General features: G+C 40.4%; 1 non-coding gene across 1 annotated transcript; it reads left to right on the forward strand.

The window, feature by feature from the left end:
• Window positions 1-15,464: 15,464 nt before the first annotated feature.
• Trnae-cuc lies at window positions 15,465-15,538 on the forward strand. The gene has a single exon. It is a non-coding gene; the product is annotated as a tRNA-Glu (tRNA).
• Window positions 15,539-17,667: the final 2,129 nt, after the last annotated feature.

The raw sequence follows: 17,667 nt of genomic DNA on the forward strand, positions 1-17,667 counted from the left end.
ACAAGACAACCCGACAGAACACTCAGGATAAGAGAACAAAGAGTGAAAGAATACGGGCATCTGCGTAAAACCCACTGGAAGTCACAACAGCAGTGCAGGAAGTTATAGGATGCCAGCTGCACGATGCCCAGTAAACAAACACAGCGACTCAGACTCCATGATGCTGCCAATCAAAATGCATAATCAAGTTTCATCTTCGTCAATCTGTTGGTTAAGAGACAACAGCCGCCAGTCTCCGCTTTGTACTGGCATTGTAAGCTTTGCCTGTCTTGAAACACACACCGTAAGCTTTGCCTGTCTTGAAACACACACTGTAAGCTTTGCCTGTCTTCAAACACACACTGTAAGCTTTGCCTGTCTTCAAACACACACTGTAAGCTTTGCCTGTCTTCAAACACACACTGTAAGCTTTGCCTGTCTTCAAACACACACCGTAAGCTTTGCCTGTCTTGAAACACACACTGTAAACTTTGCCTGTCTTCAAACACACACTGTAAGCTTTGCCTGTCTTCAAACACACACTGTAAGCTTTGCCTGTCTTCAAACACACACTGTAAGCTTTGCCTGTCTTCAAACACACACTGTAAGCTTTGCCTGTCTTCAAACACACACACACACACACACTGCACGAGGGTACGTTTCCATCTCAAGTATCGACGTGAAGCGAACCGTAAGAGCAAAGCAAGGCAGCAGTATAGAACAAACAAACCAAACCCATACTCTCTACATGTTCCAGATAAAACTCTCTCTCTCTCTCTCTCTCTCTCTCTCTCTCTCTCATAGTTATGTTTGCTCAAACATAACTATGTACTTTCATTACATTATATGTCCATTTTTATATTTATATTTCTACCAATGTTAATCAATTTTTATGTAACAATGTATATGATGTTATATATGCATATAAGTTATTGGTGGTGAGTGGCCTCAGTAGTGTCTGCCACATGTGTATTAGTTAGATCCATTGAGAGGTCTGTATAAGAGCTGCGGCTCAACGGACCTAGGCTTCAGTTAATGTATATATTTTTCTGTCCTACTTTGTAAATGGAGGCCAATAAACAAGTCAAGTCAAGTCTCTCTCTCTCTCTTTAATACTGACAGTTGTCACATTGGTGGTGGAGGTGGATAAGAATAAAGGAAGAAGAAACAAGATAGTGAATAACTTGGTGGCGAATAGAAATTCACGATTCATCCCAGTAGTAGTAGTAGTAGTAGTAGTAGTAGTAGTAGTAGTAGTAGTAGTAGTAGTAGTAGTAGTAGTAGTAGTAGTAGTAGTAGTAGTAGTAGTAGGAGTAGTAGTAGTAGTAGTAGGAGGAGGAGTAGTAGGAGTAGTAGTAGTAGTAGTAGTAGTAGTAGTAGTAGTAGTAGTAGTAGTAGTAGTAGTAGTAGTAGTAGTAGTAGTAGTAGTAGTAGTAGTAGTAGTAGTAGTAGTAGTAGTTTGTATATTATGAATCTCTTATTATATAAAGTGAAACACACATTTGTTTGGAGGGCTTTGAATTAATGTCCGTATTCTGAAACGCTTTACTTTCTCATCACGACTATTTTCCAAGGCCAAAGGGATGATTAGCGGGGTTTTCAAGAGTGTTTCTCCAGTTAATAATGTAGAAATCTTATCAATCTGCACTAGAACCGTAAAAACACTTAAAAAAAAAACTCGTGTACATTGAAATAAACCCGCTTGAAATAGTGGAGGTGACGCACAGAAGATTTTCGAGAATACAAGCCTCAACCACACAAGTTCAACACTCTTTCCAATGTCAGGATCTAGTGGAATTATACTTCCTTCCACTTGATTGGGTTTTTGATCCGACTTCACACCAAACTATAAAAAATGAAGGAAAATATTATTAGAATACACATAAATAAGTCAACCAATGAACCTTTCCTACACTGACAAGTCGAGCAGGAGGCAACCGGAGAGTCTAGCTTATAAAATGGAGCCTCTCGATAAAGCAAAATAACACGAGAGAGAGAGAGAGAGAGAGAGAGAGAGAGAGAGAGAGAGAGAGAGAGAGAGTGTGTGTGTGTGATAGATAGGTAGGTAGGTAGGTAGCTAAGAAAGAAAGAAAGAAAGAAAGAAAGAAAGAAAGAAAGGAAGGAAGGAAGGAAGGAAGGAAGGAAGGAAGGAAAGAAAGAAAGAAAGAAAGAAAGAAAGAAGGAAGGAAGGAAAGAAGGAAGGAGGGAAGGAAGGAAGGAAAGAAGAAGGAAGGAAGGAAGGAAGGAAGGAAGGAAGGAAGGAAGGAAGGAACGAACGAACGAATGAACGAACGAACGAACAAACGAACGAACGAACGACCGAACAAACGAACGAACGAAGAAAAGGAAGAAAGGAAGGAAGGGAGGGAGGGAAAAAGGAAAGCAGAAAATTAAGGAAAGGAAGAGAAGCAGGAAGACATGAACAAAATGCAAGGAGGAAATGTAAAAGAAAGAAATAAGGAAGAAAGACATGACGAAAGGAAGGTAGGAAGATAGACTAGTAGTTTGAAAGAATGTACGTCTGTTTATATATATGTACGTATGTAGGTATGTATGAATGAAGGCATGTAGGTATTTGTGTCAACCATGGCAAGACGTCAGACCCAGAATAACGCTAGGTAGTGTTGGTGCTTTACCTGAACACCACCATCAACGAATCCCAGCGCTGAGTTATTGGTGAAGAAGACAATTAATAAAAAAAGATAAAAGATATTAAATGTTCTATTGAATGCCCCAACGCCTGGTTTTATCAGGTGACCATATTTGTGTCAGATGAGGCCGGTGTGAACATGATCAAAGCATGACAAGCTCAGCCACGTGGTAAAGCTCGCGTTCCCTCCAGCATTTGATGAAGCGGAACCTCACCTCATGACACACAGCGCGGGGCTTCTAATCTCACAAATACCACCCTTGCCAGACACAGCAAGAAGCATTGCAGCAAATACCTTCTAATTTACGCTGGCTTTCTCCTGCCTTCCACCTGATACCTAAACACAAGTGCCACATTTAGAAGGAAAAGCACAGAGTTCATTCTAATCTTGAACTAAATTAATGGTTTACTTTTGGATATTTTTACGTCTTAAATACCATGACGCGTTCTCATTTTCATTCTGCTTACTATTTCGTGATTTTATGCAGCTTCAAAAACTTATGTGGGGATTGAAATAGTGAAGACTCTGGCCGTTAATCTTCTGACCCCCATTGACAGTTCATAATGTAAATAAAATCGTCTAATCACACCCAAAATTCAAGGTAAAAATGTGTTCCAATACTAAAGAGGTGAAACGTCTCGGGGTTTCAAAAAGACTATTTATAAAGACTGCAGGGAAGGCTTGTCACAGTATCAGGTGCTTTTTCATCATTAAGAGTTCAGAATTCTTGCTGAACTATCACCACTGGAAACACCAAAACAAACTTCATTAACTTGCACCATTAAGTGATTTACGTACACGAGATAAGACGTAAAAGTAGAATCATTTAACATAGTCCCAACAACCACGTCCTTGCTGTATATTATCTTCCATTACAGTCCAAGGTGAAAACAAGTAAGAAAGAATAGGTAAAAAAACAGCGTCCATCTCCTCAGTGGTGAAAATATTGAAGCAGAAAGGAGCGCAAGTCTTTGCACGATGAGCTTTGCTAGGACTCCTGACACACACACCACGAGGAAGAAGTGCAGGTAGATACAGGTGTGGTAGTCTGAAAGATGTGTAAAGGAGAAGTGGAAGTGATAGTAACAAAAGGGAAAAATGACACATTGCGTATAATAATAATAATAATAATAATAATAATAATAATAATAATAATAATAATAATAATAATAATAATAATAATAATATTAATAGTAATAATAATAATAATAACAATAATAATGATAATAAAAAAAATAATAATGATAATAATGATTATAATGATGATGATAATGATGATGATGATAATAATAATAATGATAATAGTAAAAAAAATAATAATAATAATAATAATAATAATAATAATAATAATAATAATAATAATAATAATAATAATAATAATAATAATAATAATAATAATAATGATGATGATGATAAGAAGAAGAAGAAGAAGAAGAAGAAGAAGAAGAAGAAAAAAAGAAGAAGAAGAAGATCAACAAAACAAACAACAAAACTGAGAACAAGAACAAGAAAAAACAAGAACAAAAGGAAGGAAAAAAATCAAAACGAATTTCGGTTTTGCAAGAAAAGAGATGGAGCTGAGAGAGAGAGAGAGAGAGAGAGAGAGAGAGAGAGAGAGAGAGAGAGAGAGAGAGAGAGAGAGAAAGGAAGGTTGCATCAATACTTTTCTCATCATATTCACCTTTTCAATCCCTCCCTCCCTCCCACCCTCCTTCCCCCTTCCCCAACCTTTCTCCCCTACACCTCTCTCTCTCTCTCTCTCTCTCTCTCTCTCTCTCTCTCTCTCTCTCTCTCTCTCTCTCTCTCTCTCTCTCTCTCTCCTCACCTACAACGCCTACCGTCCAGACAAGCCAGGTACCCTACAGCTTATTGACGGTGGGTGGGCAAAAAGGATGATAAATGAAGACAGACGAGTCACTACTACCATTGTAAGCCTTTTGATGATGGAGCGATGGGGGAAAGCATCGGGAGGCCACAAAGGAGAGGTGAGGGAAGACTGACGGACACGTGAGGGAAAAGTGAGGGGTGAGTATGGGGTAACAGACGAGTGTTCAGATTTGAGTAAAGAATGAGGGTTGAGTGAGGGATTAGTAAGGAGAGAGTAAGGAGTGATGAGAAATAAGATAAACGAGAACAGATAAGAGGAAGAGAAGAAGTAGTTGTACTGGAAGCTCAAGGACGAGTGGCTGAGGACAAGAAAATAATAATATGAGTCAGTAATGTAAGTAGAAAAGATTAATGGTTGCAGTAGTGAAGGATGAGTAACACGTCAATTCAAAATAAAACCAATCAAATATATGAAGAAAAAATTATAAAAAAAAAAAAAACGTTGATTACTACAATTACTACACCGTACACTACAAACTTCAATGAAAAGAAAACAAAACATGAGAAAAATATACAAAAGGAAAAGCACTGTTACTATCACTATCATTGCTATTATCATTTTCATCATCATTATTTTAACGAACATTGTAAACACTCACGAATATTTTGCGTCGCAGGTGTTGAAACGTTGCAATAAAGAAGGAATGTAATGGTGAGAAATGCAGTGTTGCAAGCAGTACAACACAACAACACTGGGAATGTAATAACCATAAGGTGGGGTGTGTTACTTTAAAGCGAAACTGTGAATGTGTGTGTGTGTGTGTGTGTGTGAGAGAGAGAGAGAGAGAGAGAGAGAGAGAGAGAGAGAGAGAGAGAGAGAGAGAGAGAGAGAGAGAGAGAGAGAGAGAGAGAGAGAGAGAGAGAGAGAGAGAGAGAGAGAGAGAGAGAGAGAGAGAGAGAGACTTCCTCTGTAATTCTATCACAATTTTCACACTGAACGAGGCAATAATTTTGGTTTCACGCCATCTTAATAGTATGAAACAATCTCTCTCTCTCTCTCTCTCTCTCTCTCTCTCTCTCTCTCACTCTCTCTCACACACACTCTCTCTCTCTCTCTCTCTCTCTCTCTCTCTCTCTCTCTCTCTCTCTCTCTCTCTCTCTCTCTCTCTCTCTCTCTCTCTCTCTCTCTCTCTCTCTCTCTCTCTCTCACACACACACACACACACACACACACACACACACTTTAAGCACCAATCAATCTGTAATCCCTTCGCTGCTCAGTAATCAATTATACACACACCAAGACACACTATACAAAACTCCAGTTACAATACGAATCAAACACACGTTGTCTAAAGCAACTCGATTACGTAGCGCTTCCACACACGCAAGACAAGAGAAAACAAGACAAGACAACACAACACAAGACAGACAGAGAGACAGACAGAAACAGACAGAGAAAGACAGACAGCTATAGATCATAAAGGTCATAAAGGCGAAAGTCCCAAAATAAAACATTAAATGAAACTCTAACCGTAGCCCAAAGAAGGAAGAGTAAGAGAGAGAGAGAGAGAGAGAGAGAGAGAGAGAGAGAGAGAGAGAGAGAGAGAGAGAGAGAGAGAGAGAGAGAGAGAGATTATGTTGTAAGAATACGAAGAAAGAAAAAAGAAATAAGGATGAGATAAAGAATGAAAGAAAAAAAAAGGGATTGGCAGGAAAAGGTCGCGTGTGTGTGTGTGTGTGTGTGTGTGTGTGTGTGTGTGTGTGTGTGTGTGTGTGTGTGTGTGTGATAAGATAAGAGGATAAGATAAGAAGGAAAGAAACAAACGAAAATAGATAAGCGCAGGGACGAGAGAGAGAGAGAGAGAGAGAGAGAGAGAGAGAGAGAGAGAGAGAGAGAGAGAGAGAGAAGCAATAACAGTCACAGGAGTTGAAATACGCCTAACATTTAACCTCACAATGACCGCTTACGCCTCTTTTTTTTCTCTTCCGTTTTTTTTTTTTTGCACCTTCCTCAACTAAACCCAAACTCGACACTTTCCCTTCCATCCACCACCACCACCACCACCACCACCTCCCTAAAACTCTATCAACTTCTTCTATAGTGAGATGGAATTTGATCCGGATTTTGGGGTGTGATTAAACGATTTTATTTGGATTAGGAAGGGTCTATGGAGGTCACAAGATGAATGGCCTGAGTCTTTACTCTTCTAACCCCAACATATGTTTCTCAAGTTGTATAAAACAGTAACGAGAATGAATATGAAAACGCGTCCTGAAGAGATTAAGGCCCATATTCTCAAAAAACTTCTGTGCTTCACCTCCACTATTTCAAAAGGCTTTATTTAAATGTACATGCGGTTTGTTTTTTTTTTTAGATGTTTTTACGTTTCTAGAGGCAGAGTAATAAGAATTCTATATTACTAACTGGAGAAACACTCTTGAAAACCCCACTAATAATCTCTGTGGCCTTTAGAAATAGCTGTGGTGAGGTGAGAGAGCAAAGCGAGACGAACATTCAAAAGATATTAAGATAAAGTACAGTAAAGGAAAAGTAGGGTAAAAAGATAAACACAGACCTTAATCTTGATCTTGAGGGTAAATGTGACTTATGGTTTCTAGTCAGGCCTCCGTAATTTCAGTAAGAGGATACGAAAAAAGCGTAGTGGAGAGAAAACATTACCCTCCATACATCTTCACCACTAGCATACCACACACAAGCTACTCCCTCACTGCCACAATCACGCTGCTCGTTGTCTTTACACAATCTCAGCACCAGCACCATTAATTCTCACCCTGTCTTCTCTTCTCCTCTCCATTAGCACGAGTACTCCACAAAGGGTAGGTCGTGCGAAAGCTTAAGAAATAGCTTCGTTTCTCATCTTGTGTTCATCTCAAGGCATGGAAGTCGAGAAAAGTAAAAAACACAGTTCGATTCCTTGTCTCGTGTCGTGCTGATCGAGTCACGGCTAAGAAAGTTCGTGAGTGAGTGATCCCGTGACACTCACAATGAACACAATGCACCAGGAATGTGTGTGTGTGTGTGTGTGTTCGATAAATGCTTCTTAAATTGTGTAGACCAAGTATTCTGTATCTATATTTCTTCTTTGCGTGTAGTGGTAGTCTCTCTCTCTCTCTCTCTCTCTCTCTCTCTCTCTCTCTCTCTCTCTCTCTCTCTCTCTCTCTCTCTCTCTCTCTCTCTCTCTCTCTCTGACAGGTGTAGTGCGTATGTTTCGGTACAAGCAACAAACGATGACTCGCCACATAAGGAACGAGAATGCGGTGTCACTTGTAATACGTTCGTGGCAGCCCAGTAAAGCCGCCCACGCCCGCCCCCGTCCCACGTGTAAGGGATGGTGGGTGTTTGGCCTAGTTCAACACGAAAGATGCTTTGTGGTGTATGTAGAGTGATAATGTTGCATAGCTTATATATAATGTGGACTCTGTTGTAGATATAATTGTTTTTCATTATGTGTGTGTGTGTGTGTGTGTGTGTGTGTGTGTGTGTGTGTGTGTGTGTGTGTGTGTGTGTGTGTGTGTGTGTGTGTGTGTGTAAAAAGTATTCACGTGACTGATGGAATCCTGACAACGGAATCATTTCAGTAATCTCGTGAGAACATTGATTCAGTGATGTGCAACATGTTTTGACGAAGGAATAGTTTTCATTAAAGCAACAGTGAATCATGAAGGTGACTCACTCAAAGGTTTATGAAGTAAGTGATGAAATATGAAAATGTAATTACTTCCCCATCCTTTGGAAAGTAAATTGGAAAAGAGAATAAAAATACGACAGTTTTCAAAATTGTCTCATAACAGTCAGATGAACCTTGTAAAAAGAAGAGAATGTGTTTCTGAATCATCAGTCCGAGAGCAACTAATTCCACGAACCCTTTGATGCTTGAAATGCAACAATTAGTCAAGCTTTTATTTTATTTTTTTTTATTTATTTATTATATTGTGTGTGTGTGTGTGTGTGTGTGTGTGTGTGTGTGTGTGTGTGTGTGTGTGTGTGTGTGTGTGTGAACAATTTAGTTGTGCGTGCATGCAAATAAAAAGTTTCTCGGTGCAGTGTCGGGGTCGTCATCGCTGACACCTTACATGAGAGACACGTACACGTTTCACCCTCGCCATCACAACCGCCACACTAAAGCCTCGCTAGGAGTCTCGCCACCAACCATGCCCCACCCGACACCCAGCCACGTCAGATCTCCCTCCTGTTGATGATTCCCTGCTGCACAATGGGAGTCCACCATCTGCACATTCCTTCATCATGTATATTTATTAAGACCGTACGTGACGTCATCTGTGACCTTCCTCAGTTTTCTGTGATGTAAAACATTCTAACATTCCTGGAGATTCCGCTCCAGACATCAAAAGCTATCCAGCCATCCAGCGCCGCACACTCACCAAGCCTTTCCATACTTCAACATTTCTACAGCAAAAGATTCCACTTGCAAAAAAACTGCTCCCTTTCCTCTCCGGCCTCACCCTGCAGCCTCAGCCCTCACTCTACTCCAGAGAGTGGAATGTTAACTTTCCTGGCTCAGCCTTTTGGCAGACTCAATGCCGAACTAATCATCCTGATCTATGGACACTGACGAGGCACATTATCCGTCTGCACGAGTAATGCCGTGGATTCTGAAGTTTCGATAAGGTCACCAAGATATTACACCAACCCCTGGACCTTGGAATATTGTGTGATGAAATTTTTAAAGGTCATATATTTTTTTTCTTCCGTCACAGTGCGCTACTGCCGTATTATATCATAAAATTGATATATTATTCACATTTGTCTTTCAAGGTGATAAATGTGAAGGAGTGTAAGTACAGGCTGGTGCAGCACCACCACCACCACGACCCTCACCAGCCACTTCATTACCCATGACGATATATCCCCATCCACCACTCACACCGCCAACGCAGGCCGGAGCGTCCCCCAACCCATCTCCCCCTGTGAGGCTAACAACCCAGGCGTCCTCTCCTCACACACACACACACACACACACACACACACACACACACACACACACACACACACACACACAAAAGAATATAGAATTATCCGAGCCCACCATGACAACCGCGTAATTTAATACAAGAACGTAAAAACAACATATTAAATGTAATGATTAATTGAATAAATCCCAAAAATGCAATATTTGATTCCATGACTGTCAATGCAAGTGATGAAAAAATTGATGTAAATGAATTTAGTTGGTAAACATGGCCGCAGCGGACATCCAGGGTGCATCCGCCATGCACTCACCGCACAACACAACGCAACATAAGGCATCACACGCAACACAACACCCGGCGATGGAAGCACTGTAACCTGCACCGCGGCACTATACTGCACTGCCCTGCACGCAATACCATGCCACGCAAGCCACACTGTGCCGCTGTAAAACACACACACACACACACACACACACACACACACACACACACACACACACACACACACACACACACACACGAGGTACATTGTTGAGTATATCTGTAATGGCAGTGTGATTGTGTACCGTAACGATCTGCACAGTATTAGTTGGTCCTCACAGCATTGCCCAACAACCATTTGCTACAAAGCTAAAATCATGCTACTTATCTCCACAGGAAACTGTTTGCGCGCTCACATACACACTGCTACCATTACTGCCACTAGCATTAACATGAACACCACCAATACCACCACAACAACAAGCACCAAATATGGGCACAAGACAATAAAGAGCTAAATCTCAAACATAATATGATACAGTTAATAAATCTCTACAGACACAAAACGCGCACGCACGCACTCACGCACGCACGCACACACACACACACACACACACACACACACACACACACACACACACACACACACACACACACACACACACACACAGTAATAAAGACCTGATAAAAAAGCCTTGCTAAAAGAATCGTTACAACGGAAAACAACCTCAAACACAGTGCCATATAAGAAGAAGAAAAGAAAGAAAAGAAGAAAACGAGAGACTAAGGAGTTAATCTAGACGGCACACGAAGTATTTTACAACACACATCTTTGCTGGGGGAGTAGCAATTCCTCAAGCAAACCATAAATCTGCCGCCTCATCACCTCAACGTTAGAGAACCCATGCTCGTAACGTGGTGCTGCTAAAATAACTGAAAAAAAAAGTGTCGCGCGGCAGGTACAGTAGCGTATATCTAAAGACCAGACTCCTTTCAACTCCAGCTCCTATCCTCGGTTCTTGCGAAAACTTCCAGCAGCTGCGTGGTCTTCTGAAGATGCAAAGGCAAAGGGGAATGAACTGCAACCAACCCCAGGCAGTCACAAGGCGGCTTCATATCCTCAGCCGTTTTACTTAGGGAAATGTGTGCTCGTGTTTTTTTTTTTTCCTTTCATTTTTATCTTCTTTTCTTTAGCTCTTTCAATGCTAGTTATGTTCTTCATATTAATTTACTAACGCACACTTAAGTTTCCATTCGAGTATATATATAAGAATACACTTTTGTTCTTAGTTTTTTCTATGTGTCAATGCAAAAAAATCTTAACAGAGCGCTGAATATTACCAAAGATTAATCATAGCTGTATAACTTCACCATTAACTGAACTCAACTTAATGTGTAAGCATCAAACAACTGTTAGGAATTGTTATGTTCACTTCATAATAATCAACTTTGCAAGGAACGTCGGAAATGAGGTGAAGCAATAACGATCATGCTACAGACGTTAAACTACGATAATGTTCAGTATAGTAACACAACACTGTCCAATTCAGCTGTGTTATATAGCAACCTGAGACACACACACTACATCAAAGGAAGCCCGTGCCAGGATAACATCGAGGCAAAAATCCGACTGCACAAAACTACGACTTGAACGAGACTATTATCTGAAACCAATGAAGAGGAAAAAAAATAAATAAATAAAATCGTGCCTTAATTTGTAATATGATACACGCACCATAATATATATATATATATATATATATATATATATATATATATATATATATATATATATATATATATATATATATATATATCTTTAATCTAAGTACAAATTAATGCCACACACACACACACACACACACACACACACACACACACACACACACACACACACACACACACACAAGTAAAATAAACACATACACCAATAAAAAAAAATACACGTTTCCACTCCACGATAAAAACTGATAAAGAATAATCAAAGAAATTCAATCAAACAAAAAAGGCAAACAGGGCCACGAGACCCGGCAATCAGTGAAATACGGCAACGAGCGGACAAATTTCACGCTTTAACCGAAAAAGAGTAGAGTGGGTAGAATAATTAACGTGAAATTAGAGACTCGTATATGAACCAAAAAAAATAAATAAATAAATAAAAAAAAATAACTGAGTAAAGCGTTGGAGGCAAAATTCTACCACAGACGGGGAAAAATAATCAACTTTCAATAACAAGAGGAGGAAAAAATTCATCAGACACACCGCGGCCTGAATATTGAGGAGGCAGTGAGCAGCAGGGTGGCCATTGCTAATAGTGCCCCTTTCGCTACAAATGGCCCCAACCAGGAAGGGAGGCGGCGAGCAGGTCAAGTGATGAGGTGGTGAAGAGCTGAAGTGAAGTGGATAAGGTTGCAATAAAGTGTAGTAAAGTGGACAAGTGATGAAGCGCATTGAATCTGCACTAACACCACCAACAACAACATCAGCAGGACATAAGAAGACAAAGACACAAAGACACAAGACAGTTCCGTTCCCTTGGCAAAGTGTCACTGGCAGAAAGGTTCCTTCGCCATCCTCATCCCGCCACACTTCGCCACGCCTCGCCACACCACGCCACGCCACGCCACGCTACGCCACGCCACGCTAACAACGGCAAACTGTCTCCACCATATGCCGGGTAGGGTACATTATAAGTTTCGTCCTCCGAATAAAAGATAAGGAAAAAGTTTGCCCGTCCATCTGGATGTAGGTAAATACAACTGAAATAAATAAATAAATAAATAAATAATATATATATATATATATATATATATATATATATATATATATATATATATATATATATATATATATATATATATATATATAAAGAACTTCCATCCATAGGGTACGAAATCCGCTTTACCTATTGATCTTTGTTTATCTATCTATCTGTCTGTCTGTCTGTCTGTCAGCCTGTATGCCTTCCTTTTTTGCCATTTCATGTGTTTGGTTAATAAAATGAATTATATTTCGGGAAAATATTTCGTAACATGAATGCTCTCTCTCTCTCTCTCTCTCTCTCTCTCTCTCTCTCTCTCTCTCTCTCTCTCTCTCTCTCTCTCTCTCTCTCTCTCTCTCTCTCTCTCCAAAACACACACACACACACACACACACACACACACACACACACACACACACACACACACACATGTAATAATAGTTTACCAGTAAATGTCGGCAGATACACAGGTGTAAACAGAGAAGAGCGGATATGTACTTTGTGCAATTATAATGCAATAGCTGATGAATTTCATGTGTTACTTAAATGTTCAAATGAAGAACTTGTCAGATGGAGAGATATGTATGTACCAACTTACTACACACATAGACCAACAATTTTTAAGTTTGCTGAATTGTTGCAAAATACAAATGTAAATATTCTTACAAATTTATCTATGTTTACAAAGCTAATAATGGGAAAGTTTAGGTAAATGATTGAAATAGTGAATTATTGGTCACTGTTGTCTTTGGTTTTTGTTCATAATATTTTCTGTTCAGAAACATTGTATTTCTTTCTTTATTGTTATTATTATTATTATTATTATTATTATTATTATTATTATTATTATTATTATTATTATTATTATTATTATTATTATTATTATTATTATTATTGTTATTATTATTATTATTATTATTACATTATTATTATGGATGCATTTTTTTTACAACGGAGCTGTGCTCCATACATTAATTGTAAAGTCTGAGCATATAAATAAATTCACTTCAATTCAATTCAATTCAAATTCACACACACACACACACACACACACACACACACACACACACACACACACACACACACACACACACACACACACACACACACAGAGAGAGAGAGAGAGAGAGAGAGAGAGAGAGAGAGAGAGAGAGAGAGAGAGAGAGAGAGAGAGAGAGAGAGAGAGAGAGAGAGAGAGAGAGAGAGAGAGAGAGAGAGAGGGTCGCGTTGCAAGTAAAGCCATGTAAGGCAGCTGGAGACACTTCCATTTCCCTAATAGAACACTGACCTTCTTTATGGTTATGTTACTGCTAATATGAACATGAACAAACATACACACACTCACACTCATACACACACATGCACACACAAGCATTCTCAGGGTCAACAGTAGAGTAACCTAACGTTCATTGCACATTTGCCCTCTTTCTTTTTTTATTCCTCTTCATCTTCTTCTTTGGTGGCATACGATTAAAAAAGAAAAAGAAAAGAAGGAATAGGAAATACGGGAAAGAAAAAGACTAAAGAGAAGTGAGAAGAGAAAAAAACCAAATAAAAGAAAGAGAAATAGACAATTGGTTTCAACACTTCCTCCTTTTTATTCCTGTGATTTTATGTCCTTGGGTGAAAGTCTCATCTATTCTAATGTTGAAAAGAGATCGTGGGTACAAAAAAAGGGGTTTCAGGTGGTAGAAAACGCTCAACACACGCATTGCTTTCATAAATAAAAGTGAACAAGGAAGTGTAAGATGAAGAGGAAAAATACAGACAGGCACTGCTTACATAAATAAACATGATCAAGGAAGAATAAGATGAAGACGGAGGTAAAATTACAGATTACCACAAGGAAGTGTAAGATGAAGACGGAGAGGCAAAGATATAGATTACTAAGACAGAAATACGCTTGATAATAAAGCAACATAAATAGAGAGAGAGAGAGAGAGAGAGAGAGAGAGAGAGAGAGATTAACAGACAAGCCGACAGATACACAGCCAAACATAAATACATAAAGAGACACGGCAAAAAAAGAGCACGAACATACAAACAGACATACACAGATACACACACATGATAATAAAAAAATAGATAAACAGACACACAGAGACCGACACTGGATACGGACAAAGAGACGAAGAGTGTGAAAACATCAAAGAATCAAATAAAGAGATGAAAGAGAAATGCAATAGGAAGACAACAGAGACAGACAGACGGAGACAGAAAAATAAAACACAAGACTAGCAGAGAGCGTACCACAGATAATTACAAGAAAAAAAAAAAAACGAACAGCCAGACAGACAAACATACGGAAATATAGAGATGAAAAAAAAAATCAAATAAATACACCCCAAAACTAGACATTTTCGTACACAAATAAAGAAAACGACCACATAAAATCAGTTAAAAAAAAGTAAAGTAAGGGAGAGAAAACCCAGCACTACAAAAAAAATACAATTAATACCAAATACAGACACACACAAAGGAAAAGAAAAAAAAACCGTAAATTTACACTAACGAAACTGAAGAGAAACAAAACATACAGCAAAAAAAAAAGAAAAAAAACTTCATGAATACCACACACACACACACACACACACACACACACACACACACACACACACACACACACACACACACACACACACACATACACACACACACACAGTTACGTACGTGACAGCAGTTCATTCGCACACCTGAGAAACATTTTAGGAGTGAGTTGAGACCGCGCCCTTTCCTGCCACGAGCCGTAAAGTGAAGGGAAGTACGAGACGAAACACGAACCAGGGGGGGAGGGGATAGATAAAGGGAGAGAGAGAGAGAGAGAGAGAGAGAGAGAGAGAGAGAGAGAGAGAGAGAGAGAGAGAGAGAGAGAGAGAGAGAGAGAGAGAGAGAGAGAGAGATTGAAGGGATAGGGGAGAAAGTAAAAAATAAACAGTAAGGTGGAGAGAGAAATTCAAGTGGTGAATATTATAGCTAGGGATACTAAATACATATGAACAAGGTACGAAGGGGACACACACACACACACACACCCGGTAGCTCAGTGGTTAGAGCGCTGGCTTCTCAAGCCAGAGGACCGGGGTTCGATTCCCCGGCCGGGTGGAGATATTTGGGTGTGTCTCCTTTCACGTGTAGCCCCTGTTCACCTAGCAGTGAGTAGGTACGGGATGTAAATCGAGGAGTTGTGACCTTGTTGTCCCGGTGTGTGGTGTGTGCCTGGTCTCAGGCCTATCCGAAGATCGGAAATAATGAGCTCTGAGCTCGTTCCGTAGGGTAACGTCTGGCTGTCTCGTCAGAGACTGCAGCAGATCAAACAGTGAAACACATGCACTACTTACAACAACACCAGCACCACCGTTCCTATAATCTACCCCTATAACACTCTCCCATTTATCAATACTACTACACCACCACCACCACCACCACCGCCACCACTAGTCCCTCGTGTACTCCCTTTGTTGAACCTTCGTGGTGTTGCTTTCTACTTCCTATTTTCTCTTCTTGATTACTACGTGTTCCCTTCGTCACAATCCGTCAGCTCCCTTTCGCCTGATTCCCTACTTCACTAGTGAGCTTCACCTCGTATTGTTTCCTTCCACTCCATTCCCAGATCCACGGAAGGCGGGGCTATCCATGGCTCTGATTCTCACTTCCATTTGACGTAGTAATGTCTAATTCCTTTGATAATGAAGAGGAAACATGACTAACTGCACCAGGACTGTGTCTCGCAAGTGTTTGTGAGTGTCTTCAGTCCTCTTTACTTTGACAGGAGGCATTTGGAATTTTCAGTGGTGTTTTCATGATGCTACTTATGATTCGACTAATATTGCACTGCTGACTTGAAAAGAAACGTGAAAGAATTTTTTTTATGAAAGGGAGAGGAAAATAAAGTGTTTCATAATACAGCCCACAATCTTTTCTTACTTTGGGTATCACGCAGCCACAGTTTGTTTTTTGCTCTTCTCCGTACCATGCGTCTGATAGGTCTTAAAACTCCACGTACTGAGAGCGTTCTCTAAAGTAATTTTACATTAATTAATTGCATTTCCTTTCCCGCCAAGTTCTCCCTTGGAACTCACCTCCAGGACATCATTCCGTGTGGGTGGCAGTAACTCGGGGGCCGCCACGCTGCTGCTCCCCCACGCCGGAGAAAAAAAGGTTCTTGTTCATCATGGAAATGCTTCACCACTCCCAGACCAAATTGGATTTTTTTATGCATCTCTTTTTTGTGCAAGTATTTAGGGCCGCGAGGCAGGGCATAGTGGGGAGTGAGTGCTGGAGTGATACTGCTGCTGCTGCCGACCCACTCCTGCCCTCCAAGACCCCACCTCCTCTGTCTTCGTTATAGATTGTCTCTCCTGCAATCATCCGACATTACCGGGTGTTTTGCCCCGAACAACATCGCTACCCGGTACAATTACTTGTCAAGGGCGACCAATACGCATATTTGAGTCCTTCTCTCGTCGTGCATCAAGCCTTCCGGCAACAAACAAAGGGAAAATTATAGCGATGTGCTGACGTCACTCCCGCACCACCGCTCGCCACGCTCTCCATGCATCACTTCCCTTCCCTCCGCCAGAACACAATGCATTCTGAGTTGCACAAGCCACCAAGGAAACTTTATTAAACAACTCAGCTTGTTATTGAAATGGAGAATGGGCAAAAATTTGTTTCGTTAATTTTTTCCTTTTTTTATAATTTCATCGTTATTAGTTCATGTATACATTTTTTACTGATACACCGATTTATTCACAGCTTCCTTCTAATTAGTGGAAAGCCCAAGTGAATTGCATGTATAGTAGAAAGGTCAACCGAAGACTTAACATTGTGACCGATGCGCTGCAGAAGGTAAAGGGAAAAAGGAGGATGTATTGCCGCTTGAAACCTAACACCCTCTGACCTATTGTTACCTTCCCTCCATGCTTGCCACCAACTCCCCAGCCACTCACCTCAGAGACAGGTCCACACGCTCACTCCCAACAGCACTCACGCCCATGTCTGCCGCAGGTCGTCCCACTGCACCACATTTTCACCGTCTCACGTGCCTCTCAAGGGCCCTCCTTACTGCCTGATGTGTTTTTGTTCTTTCTTTTCCCCCACAGCGTCAGGAGGAGGAGGAAGAGGAGGTGAGAAGAGAGCAAGAAGGGGATGATCCAATCAGAGAATTACACCAAAGCATTAAAGTGGTTTTCTTGGGAGTGAATTTGACTTTTCAGCCTTGATGTCTCTTCG

The sequence above is a fragment of the Portunus trituberculatus genome, chromosome 48 (genome assembly GCF_017591435.1).
Source record: "Portunus trituberculatus isolate SZX2019 chromosome 48, ASM1759143v1, whole genome shotgun sequence".
NCBI classification, from domain to species: Eukaryota; Metazoa; Arthropoda; class Malacostraca; order Decapoda; family Portunidae; genus Portunus; species Portunus trituberculatus.